Raw genomic sequence first — 12,210 nt, 5'->3', positions numbered from 1 at the left:
TTTACACTAATAACATGTTTTATGCAGTGCCTTTTATGTACTCCCAAGTAATTTGGAGAAAATACCGATATGCATAAAGTAACTGAACGTAAACGCGGCTAAAGGGTGGCAATGGCCTTCTCCTGGGACCCCAGAAGTAGCAGATCTGCAAGCTCAGAGCTTATGGAATTAGATTTTAAATTTGAATCCTGAAAACTTAAAGGAGCATTCAGTGATTTGGGACCCCCCGGTCCGCCCCGGTAACAAGATGTGCACATGCACGCACTACAGTGGGGGGACACGCAACAGGCCAACAGCAGGCACACCAAGGCCCGCCCCTGCTCGATCATGATTGGCGGAAGGCCCCTCTCTATCCTGATTGGATGAAGGCTGGGCCACCTAGCCAAAAACGAAACCTAAAGTTTTTTGACCCCATGGGCTTAACTGGGATCAGGGAGGAACTCCATATATGGTCAGCACACTCTACAGTAGGGAGGATTATCACAATAAAACAAAAAAGAAGTGATATTTGAATTAAGTGAAATCACTGAATATACCTTTAAACAGTTTTGGACATGAGGTTTCCACCCGACAGACGATTTGTAACCGGTCAGTCGGGAAGCTTTCGGACCGCCCCGCGACTCGGGGGCCAATCCGACAGGCCCCCCGCGACCCAGGGCCAATCCGACAGGCCAATCCGACAGGCGCCCCCCCCCCCCCCCCCCCCCCCCCCCACGGTTTGAATGATTCACATGTAGTTTACGTATTAAAGCGCTGGATCTGCTATGGGTGGTGCACTAACCCATTTTGACCTGGGAACGATTCTACGAATGCCTTCTAAATCCTGACAGTTTTCTGAAAAACCTCATGTTTTCATGTCAGTAGTTCTCAAACATTTTATGTGAAGGACCTCCAAGATTATTATGTAATTGGCCGCCGACCCCCATCTGAAAATATGTTGTTCCACCAGGGACCTCCCCAGAAGCAAAGATTTGAGTTAAAAACTTTGGCTCTGAAAGAATATATTACATTTTCACGATTTTTCAAAAATAGCAGACCTACAAGCTCGTAGCGCGCCACTCGGTGCCGCGCTATGAGCTTGTAGATCTGCTATTTTTCAATAGCTAAAGCAGGGTTCCCCAATTAATTTTCCTCGAGGGCCATATTTTGACTAGGGTACCAGGCTGGGGGCCGAGTCCGCACGCATGAGGTCGAGGTCGAGCCCTGAAAATTCATTTTCAGGGCAGGACCCCATTTGAAAAGGATGCCCAGTTTGACATGCATAGGCTACTGACCCCCATTTAATGCCATTTATATCTGGGACCCCCCCCCCCCAAAAAATAATTGAAATTCTTCCGCGGGCCGCAAGGGGGCACTCCGCGGGCCGCAAATGGCCCGCGGGCCGCCTATTGGGGAACCCTGAGCTAAAGTATAACATAACGCTTAAAACACAAACGGGTTAAACCATGGCAGTTTCACACGCCATAGCATATAGGGAATGTCTCGTCGTGTGGCGCATGCGCGGCTCTCACGGTATCGGCCGAGCTGAGCACACATTTCAAACTGCATTGGTCAAACGAATGAATATGCAGACTTGCTTTGTTTTTACGTACAGTTCTAGGTAGTGGTGGCCAAAGTTGTATCGTCAAGTCTCCAAAAGTACCTTTTTTATTTCAATTCAATTCAATTCAAAGGGCTTTATTGGCATGAGAAAACATACGTTTACATTGCCAAAGCAGAAAGCACAATACAACAATACAGCAATACAATCAAAACAAACATTATGTACATTAGAAAGTCAGAATCTTCAATAGATCAATTTCTATGTACCAAGATCACTGGATGCAGGTATAGTGCAGGAATATACAAGTTTATTTAGTTCTAGTCAGTGAAAAAAAGGTAAGTCAAACTTTTTTTTCGTCATAGTTTGACAAAGTTGACAAAACTAAATCAACACTTGGTAATGCCAGCGTGTCAGACTCTCTTGTCTGTCTCTATTTGTGATCACTACTGTATGCCAGGGGTTCTCAACCCGTGGGTCGCGACCCCTCGGGGGGTCGCCAAATTATTTTAGGGGGTCCCCAAATTATTTTCAAAAAAAAAAAAAAAGATTTTGTTTTTTTATTTATTTTTCACGATTTTTCAAAAATAGCAGACCTACAAGCTCATAGCGCGCCACTCGGTGGCGCGCTATGAGCTTGTAGATCTGCTATTTTTCAATAGCTAAATTATAACAATGCTTAAAACACCAAAAGGGGTTCCCGCCCAAAATGGTTTAAGGTTATTGTAGCAGTCAATTTATATTGGGGGTCGGGAGGGGGCGGGGCGGGGGTCCCGAGACATTGCCAAAGCATTTCCGGGGGTCCCCGGACAAAAACGTTGAGAACCCCTGGTCTATGCGGTAAGCGACGCTGAGTCATTCTGTGTTGGCCGCTGTGATCACTACTCTATGCTGTATCAACGCTGAGTCATTCTGTGTTGGCCGCTGTGATCACTACTCTATGTGGTCCCAACGCTGAGTCATTCTGTGTTGGCCGCTGTGATCACTACTCTATGTGGTATCAACGCTGAGTCATTCTGTGTTGGAGGCTGTGATCACTACTCTATGAGGTATCAACGCTGAGTCATTCTGTGTTGGCCTCTGTGATCACTACTCTATGTGGTATCAACGCTGAGTCATTCTGTGTTGGCCTCTGTGATCACTACTCTATGTGGTATCAACGCTGAGTCATTCTGTGTTGGCCGCTGTGATCACTACTCTATGTGGTATCAACGCTGAGTCATTCTGTGTTGGCCGCTGTGATCACTACTCTATGGTATCAACGCTGAGTCATTCTGTGTTGGCCGCTGTGATCACTACTCTATGGTATCAACGCTGAGTCATTCTGTGTTGGCCTCTGTGATCACTACTCTATGAGGTATCAACGCTGAGTCATTCTGTGTTGGCCGCTGTGATCACTACTCTATGAGGTATCAACGCTGAGTCATTCTGTGTTGGCCTCTGTGATCACTACTCTATGTGGTATCAACGCTGAGTCATTCTGTGTTGGCCGCTGTGATCACTACTCTATGGTATCAACGCTGAGTCATTCGGTGTTGGCCGCTGTGATCACTACTCTATGTGGTATCGACGCTGAGTCATTCTGTGTTGGCCTCTGTGATCACTACTCTATGTGGTATCAACGCTGAGTCATTCTGTGTTGGCCGCTGTGATCACTACTCTATGTGGTATCAACGCTGAGTCATTCTGTGTTGGCCGCTGTGATCACTACTCTATGAGGTATCAACGCTGAGTCATTCTGTGTTGGCCGCTGTGATCACTACTCTATGCGGTCCCGACGCTGAGTCATTCTGTGTTGGCCGCTGTGATCACTACTCTATGAGGTATCAACGCTGAGTCATTCTGTGTTGGCCGCTGTGATCACTACTCTATGAGGTATCAACGCTGAGTCATTCTGTGTTGGCCGCTGTGATCACTACTGTATGCCAGGGGTTCTCAACCCGTGGGTCGCGACCCCTCGGGGGGTCGCTAAATTATTTTGGGGGGTCCCCAAAATATTTTCCAAAAAAAAAAGAAAAAAAAAATATTTTTAAATTTTATTTTCACGATTTAAAAAAAATAGCAGACCTACAAGTTCGTAGCGCGCCACTCGGTGGCGCGCTATGAGCTTGTAGATCTGCTATTTTTCAATAGCTAAATTATAACAATGCTTAAAACACCAAAAGGGGTTCCCGCCCAAAATGGTTTAAGGTTATTGTAGCAGTCAATTTATATTGGGGGTCGGGAGGGGGCGGGGCGGGGGTCCCGAGACGTTGCCAAATCATTTTCGGGGGTCCCCGGGCAAAAACGTTGAGAACCCCTGCTCTATGCTGAAGTAGTTTTGATGGCGTTGCCATGAAAACTGAATTGAGATCTTTTGCAGAGAAATGTTCCTTCTGTTGAAGAACGGCTCCTTCTGTTAGTTTCCCTGCTGGGGGATGGAACAACGGTACGGGATGCTCCTCGGGGCGCTTTGCTCTTCAAATCAATATTTTCACAATTTTTTTGGTCCCAGTTTTCCTAACCCATTCTAAACGGGAACCCCTTTTGGTGTTTTAACTAAGCATTATGTTATACTTTAGCTATTGAAGAATAGCAGATCTACAAGCTCATAGCGTACCACCGAGTTGCGTTTTTGAAAATCGTAAAAATGCGGCACAAATCTTTGAATATATATTCTTTCAGAGCGAACGTTTTTTTTATTTCGACGTCAGGCCTAAATTGGCTAATTGCTTTTCTGAATGTGCTCAAAGTAATTAGAACATTTGAATACAAAAAAAGTTTTCCAAGTTAATATTTCAGTAAAAGCACAGTCACAATATCTAGGTAACAATAATAATAATAATTAGTATAGGTAAACATTTTTGTCTGCACGTGTGGCACGGAAAACATCACTGATGTATCGATTGAGGTTGAGCTTTGGTGCTGCAGGGCTGATCAATGTCTCAACTCGCCCACCGTGAGGCTGTAGGGCTGATCAATGTCTCAACTCGCCCACCGTGAGGCTGTAGGGCTGATCAATGTCTCAACTCGCCCACCGTGAGGCTGTAGGGCTGATCAATGTCTCAACTCGCCCACCGTGAGGCTGCAGGGCTGATCAATGTCTCAACTCGCCCACCGTGAGGCTGCAGGGCTGATCAATGTCTCAACTCGCCCACCGTGAGGCTGTAGGGCTGATCAATGTCTCAACTCGCCCACCGTGAGGCTGTAGGGCTGATCAATGTCTCAACTCGCCCACCGTGAGGCTGTAGGGCTGATCAATGTCTCAACTCGCCCACCGTGAGGCTGTAGGGCTGATCAATGTCTCAACTCGCCCACCGTGAGGCTGTAGGGCTGATCAACGTCTCAACTCGCCCACCGTGAGCAGCCCCGACTCGCCCGCCGCGAGCTTCTCACCTCCGGGTCGAAGGTGACAATACTTGGTGTTAGGGGTATAACACATCTGTTGTTAGGTGTGTGTGTGTGTGTGTGTGTGTGTGTGTGTGTGTGTGTGTGTGTGTGTGACCATCCCGTCCACAGGCTGTCGAGAGAGCCACCGTTTCTTGTACAGTATTGCGACAGTTTCGACAGTCATATAAAAGAGAACATTCATTTCAAAGAGCACGTTGAGTTCATGTGGCAAAGGGACTAACGCCAGGGCTCCACCGGACGCGTTGCGTCTCCGTCGCGTGCGTCAAACAACGCACCGGTTCAATTTTAATGCACGCGTCGCGTGGGAAACCTCCCTTGTGGGGCCAGTGTGGGGCCAGCGGTCTATATCTCATGCAGTGGAATAGGGGTGGGGGGGGTCGTGAGCCCTGGGCAAGGGGGGGGGGGGGGGGGGTGTTGAGAACTGCTCTTCTAATGCAGGTGTCTTTTTGAGTGGTGCAACCACTCCAAGGAACAGCAATGTCCCTATGTCCTAACCTATGTGACTGTGTCCCGATGTTTAGAGTACCAATAGGGTCGTCAGATTTTTCCTTTAGCTGAGGGAGAGAGGAAGCAGGGACTCTACGTATTGTATAAAATAGACTTGTTTGTCATGAGGACCCCCCGAGGGACCTTTTTATGTCAAGGAGCTCCAAAGGGACACTAATTTGCCCTGCGGACCCCTTATTTGAAGAGATATATGTCAGGGACCCCCATGAGAGAAGACTTTTATAGCTCTAGAGATATATGTCAGGGACCCCCATGAGAGAAGACTTTTATAGCTCTAGAGATATATGTCAGGGACCCCCATGAGAGAAGACTGTTACAGCTCTAGATATATGTCAGGGACCCCCATGAGAGAAGACTTTTACAGCTCTAGATATATGTCAGGGACCCCCATGAGAGAAGACTTTTACAGCTCTAGAGATATATGTCAGGGACCCCCATGAGAGAAGACTTTTACAGCTCTAGAGATATATGTCAGGGACCCCCATGAGAGAAGACTTTTACAGCTCTAGAGATATATGTCAGGGACCCCCATGAGAGAAGACTGTTACAGCTTTAGAGATATATGTCAGGGACCCCCATGAGAGAAGACTGTTACAGCTCTAGAGATATATGTCAGGGACCCCCATGAGAGAAGACTTTTACAGCTCTAGATATATGTCAGGGACCCCCATGAGAGAAGACTGTTACAGCTCTAGAGATATATGTCAGGGACCCCCATGAGAGAAGACTTTTACAGCTCTAGATATATGTCAGGGACCCCCATGAGAGAAGACTTTTACAGCTCTAGATATATGTCAGGGACCCCCATGAGAGAAGACTTTTACAGCTCTAGATATATGTCAGGGACCCCCATGAGAGAAGACTTTTACAGCTCTAGATATATGTCAGGGACCCCCATGAGAGAAGACTTTTACAGCTCTAGAGATATATGTCAGGGACCCCCATGAGAGAAGACTTTTACAGCTCTAGAGATATATGTCAGGGACCCCCATGAGAGAAGACTGTTACAGCTTTAGAGATATATGTCAGGGACCCCAATGAGAGAAGACTGTTACAGCTCTAGAGATATATGTCAGGGACCCCCATGAGAGAAGACTTTTACAGCTCTAGAGATATATGTCAGGGACCCCCATGAGAGAAGACTTTTACAGCTCTAGATATATGTCAGGGACCCCCATGAGAGAAGACTTTTACAGCTCTAGAGATATATGTCAGGGACCCCCATGAGAGAAGACTTTTACAGCTCTAGAGATATATGTCAGGGACCCCCATGAGAGAAGACTTTTACAGCTCTAGATATATGTCAGGGACCCCCATGAGAGAAGACTTTTACAGAGATATATGTCAGGGACCCCCATGAGAGAAGACTTTTACAGCTCTAGAGATATATGTCAGGGACCCCCATGAGAGAAGACTTTTACAGAGATATATGTCAGGGACCCCCATGAGAGAAGTCTTTTACAGCTCTAGAGATATATGTCAGGGACCCCCATGAGAGAAGACTTTTACAGAGATATATGTCAGGGACCCCCATGAGAGAAGTCTTTTACAGCTCTAGAGATATATGTCAGGGACCCCCATGAGAGAAGACTTTTACAGAGCTATATGTCAGGGACCCCCATGAGAGAAGACTTTTACAGCTCTAGAGATATATGTCAGGGACCCCCATGAGAGAAGACTTTTACAGAGATATATGTCAGGGACCCCCATGAGAGAAGACTTTTACAGCTCTAGATATATATGTCAGGGACCCCCATGAGAGAAGACTTTTACAGCTCTAGAGGTATATGTCAGGGACCCCCATGAGAGAAGACTTTTACAGCTCTAGAGGTATATGTCAGGGACCCCCATGAGAGAAGACTTTTACAGCTCTAGAGATATATGTCAGGGACCCCCATGAGAGAAGACTTTTACAGCTCTAGAGATATATGTCAGGGACCCCCATGAGAGAAGACTTTTACAGCTCTAGATATATGTCAGGGACCCCCATGAGAGAAGACTTTTACAGCTCTAGATATATGTCAGGGACCCCCATGAGAGAAGACTTTTACAGCTCTAGAGATATATGTCAGGGACCCCCATGAGAGAAGACTTTTACAGCTCTAGATATATGTCAGGGACCCCCATGAGAGAAGACTTTTACAGCTCTAGAGATATATGTCAGGGACCCCCATGAGAGAAGACTTTTACAGCTCTAGAGATATATGTCAGGGACCCCCATGAGAGAAGACTTTTACAGCTCTAGAGATATATGTCAGGGACCCCCATGAGAGAAGACTTTTACAGCTCTAGATATATGTCAGGGACCCCCATGAGAGAAGACTTTTACAGCTCTAGAGATATATGTCAGGGACCCCCATGAGAGAAGACTTTTACAGCTCTAGATATATATGTCAGGGACCCCCATGAGAGAAGACTTTTATAGCTCTAGAGATATATGTCAGGGACCCCCATGAGAGAAGACTTTTACAGCTCTAGAGATATATGTCAGGGACCCCCATGAGAGAAGACTTTTACAGCTCTAGATATATGTCAGGGACCCCCATGAGAGAAGACTTTTACAGCTCTAGATATATGTCAGGGACCCCCATGAGAGAAGACTTTTACAGCTCTAGAGATATATGTCAGGGACCCCCATGAGAGAAGACTTTTACAGCTCTAGATATATGTCAGGGACCCCCATGAGAGAAGACTTTTACAGCTCTAGAGATATATGTCAGGGACCCCCATGAGAGAAGACTTTTACAGCTCTAGAGATATATGTCAGGGACCCCCATGAGAGAAGACTTTTACAGCTCTAGAGATATATGTCAGGGACCCCCATGAGAGAAGACTTTTACAGCTCTAGATATATGTCAGGGACCCCCATGAGAGAAGACTTTTACAGCTCTAGAGATATATGTCAGGGACCCCCATGAGAGAAGACTTTTACAGCTCTAGATATATGTCAGGGACCCCCATGAGAGAAGACTTTTACAGCTCTAGAGATATATGTCAGGGACCCCCATGAGAGAAGACTTTTACAGCTCTAGAGATATATGTCAGGGACCCCCATGAGAGAAGACTTTTACAGCTCTAGATATATGTCAGGGACCCCCATGAGAGAAGACTTTTACAGCTCTAGAGATATATGTCAGGGACCCCCATGAGAGAAGACTTTTACAGCTCTAGAGATATATGTCAGGGACCCCCATGAGAGAAGACTTTTACAGCTCTAGATATATGTCAGGGACCCCCATGAGAGAAGACTTTTACAGCTCTAGATATATGTCAGGGACCCCCATGAGAGAAGACTTTTACAGCTCTAGATATATGTCAGGGACCCCCATGAGAGAAGACTTTTACAGCTCTAGAGATATATGTCAGGGACCCCCATGAGAGAAGACTTTTACAGCTCTAGAGATATATGTCAGGGACCCCCATGAGAGAAGACTTTTACAGCTCTAGATATATATGTCAGGGACCCCCATGAGAGAAGACTTTTACAGCTCTAGAGGTATATGTCAGGGACCCCCATGAGAGAAGACTTTTACAGCTCTAGATATATGTCAGGGACCCCCATGAGAGAAGACTTTTACAGCTCTAGATATATGTCAGGGACCCCCATGAGAGAAGACTTTTACAGCTCTAGAGATATATGTCAGGGACCCCCATGAGAGAAGACTTTTACAGCTCTAGAGATATATGTCAGGGACCCCCATGAGAGAAGACTTTTACAGCTCTAGCATTTTATTCTCAACCATTTTAATTTCAAAGACCCCCAGTTTCACATGCATTAGTCTACGGAACCCTAATGGCATATCTATCTCTGGGACACCCAATTTATATTGTAAAATCAATGTTAATGTAACTCTGAGAGTGTACATTTGGTTCCATTTGTACACACTCAGAGTTACAGACCCATAAGGGTCCATTTGGTTCCATTTGTACACACTCAGAGTTACAGACCCATAAGGGTCCATTTGGTTCCATTTGTACACACTCAGAGTTACAGACCCATAAGGGTACATTTGGTTCCTAACTATCATTTAGCTGGGGACCCCCCTGGAACTCCCTGAAGTACCCCTGGGGTTCCCCGGACCCCCGGACCCCACTGCCCTAGGGGTCATCCTGTTGGACATCCTGTTGAAGACCCATGTATTGTGACACTCTCCCTCCTCTCCATTAAGGCCTGACGTCGAAATTAAAAAAACGTTCGCTCTGAAAGAATATATATTCAAAGATTTGTGCCACATTTTCACGATTTTTCAAAATAGCAGATCTACAAGCTCATATGAGCTTGTAGATCGCACGCACGCACGCACGCACGCACGCACGCACGCACGCACGCACGCACGCACGCACGCGCACGCGCACACACACACACACACAGACACACAGACACACACACACACACTATCTCTCTCTCTCTCTTTCTCTCTCTCACACACACACTGATTAATATTTACACCAGGATTAGCTTTATTAAGACACCCAGATGTTTGGGATTTTGTTTGGTTATGAAAAAAGACGGATTCTGAGTCGAGGGTGTCAGTCACAGAAAACTTCACCAAACTGACTCTCCACATTGAAGACTGCAGGGCGCCATGTTGTCACCAAACTGACTCTCCACATTGAAGACTGCAGGGCGCCGTGTTGTCACCAAACTGACTCTCCACGTTGAAGACTGCAGGGCGCCATGTTGTCACCAAACTGACTCTCCACATTGAAGACTGCAGGGCGCCATGTTGTCACCAAACTGACTCTCCACATTGAAGACTGCAGGGCGCCATGTTGTCACCAAACTGACTCTCCACATTGAAGACTGCAGGGCGCCGTGTTGTCACCAAACTGACTCTCCACGTTCGAGACTGCAGGGCGCCATGTTGTCACCAAACTGACTCTCCACATTGAAGACTGCAGGGTGCCATGTTGTCACCAAACTGACTCCACATTGAAGACTGCAGGGCGCCATGTTGTCACCAAACTGACTCTCCACATTGAAGACTGCAGGGCGCCATGTTGTCACCAAACTGACTCTCCACGTTGAAGACTGCAGGGCGCCATGTTGTCACCAAACTGACTCTCCACGTTGAAGACTGCAGGGCGCCATGTTGTCACCAAACTGACTCTCCACGTTGAAGACTGCAGGGTGCCATGTTGTCACCAAACTGACTCCACATTGAAGACTGCAGGGCGCCATGTTGTCACCAAACTGACTCTCCACGTTGAAGACTGCAGGGCGCCATGTTGTCACCAAACTGACTCTCCACATTGAAGACTGCAGGGCGCCATGTTGTCACCAAACTGACTCTCCACGTTGAAGACTGCAGGGCGCCATGTTGTCACCAAACTGACTCTCCACATTGAAGACTGCAGGGCGCCATGTTGTCACCAAACTGACTCTCCACATTGAAGACTGCAGGGCGCCATGTTGTCACCAAACTGACTCTCCACATTGAAGACTGCAGGGCGCCATGTTGTCACCAAACTGACTCTCCACATTGAAGACTGCAGGGCGCCATGTTGTCACCAAACTGACTCTCCACATTGAAGACTGCAGGGCGCCATGTTGTCACCAAACTGACTCTCCACATTGAAGACTGCAGGGCGCCATGTTGTCACCAAACTGACTCTCCACATTGAAGACTGCAGGGCGCCATGTTGTCACCAAACTGACTCTCCACGTTGAAGACTGCAGGGCGCCATGTTGTCACCAAACTGACTCTCCACATTGAAGACTGCAGGGCGCCATGTTGTCACCAAACTGACTCTCCACATTGAAGACTGCAGGGTGCCATGTTGTCACCAAACTGACTCCACATTGAAGACTGCAGGGCGCCATGTTGTCACCAAACTGACTCTCCACGTTGAAGACTGCAGGGCGCCATGTTGTCACCAAACTGACTCTCCACATTGAAGACTGCAGGGCGCCATGTTGTCACCAAACTGACTCTCCACGTTGAAGACTGCAGGGCGCCATGTTGTCACCAAACTGACTCTCCACGTTGAAGACTGCAGGGCGCCATGTTGTCACCAAACTGACTCTCCACGTTGAAGACTGCAGGGCGCCATGTTGTCACCAAACTGACTCTCCACGTTGAAGACTGCAGGGCGCTGTGTTGTCTTCTCATACAGGTGCAGTGAGATGTTGGTGTGACATGGTGTCCGCTGACTGTTCTTAACAAACCCCCACGATATAAACAGACAAGGTATACTGTAAGTACAAAAAAACTAGAACTTTAGCAGCGATAGAAGAATGTACAGAAAAATGGGAGAATAATTTACAAGCGGGGAATAATGCAGAATATACATGCATGCAGCAGCAAAAGTGTGGGCAAAAGTACAAATTATGCAGGAGATTTTTTTTGGGGGGTGGAGGAAAGAAACTGTTAGGTTGTAACTTTTCTGTGACTTTCAGGTGCCGATTATCATGGCCAACGCCGCCCGTAGGGCAGCGGAGAGTCTGCTCAAATAGACCATTAAAAGTATTTGAGCAAAACTACCATACTTGTTTCCAGTTTGACCTCAGCAGTGCAAAACGGGGCGAAATCTCACAATCTCAGCCTTCAGTTCACTGCTACGGCCCACAGGGGGCACCAAGGTAACAGTAACAGCCGTGTATAGTGAATAGTCTTCAAATTGGGGATCAAGGATGGGACAACTCGGCAGACGCGCGCACGCACACGCACACACGCACACGTAGGTGGGGGAGTGCAAAAGGAAAAAGAAAAAATCTGCATTTGCTGTCAATTTAGGAACTCAATTAATAATGCCTCAGATGAAAACCCGAC

At 47.0% G+C, this 12,210-nt stretch overlaps 1 protein-coding gene across 1 annotated transcript in view; it reads left to right on the top strand.

Moving 5' to 3' along the window:
- The window catches only part of rmp64 (ribonuclease MRP subunit p64), a 201,185-nt gene that overhangs the window by 157,612 nt on the left and 31,363 nt on the right, over nucleotides 1-12,210 (top strand). The window lies entirely within an intron of this gene.

This window comes from Electrona antarctica, assembly GCF_951216825.1.
Source record: "Electrona antarctica genome assembly, chromosome: 13".
Taxonomy (NCBI): domain Eukaryota; kingdom Metazoa; phylum Chordata; class Actinopteri; order Myctophiformes; family Myctophidae; genus Electrona; species Electrona antarctica.
Note: the sequence above shows the minus strand (reverse complement) of the source record. Positions and strands in the feature narration are given on the sequence as shown.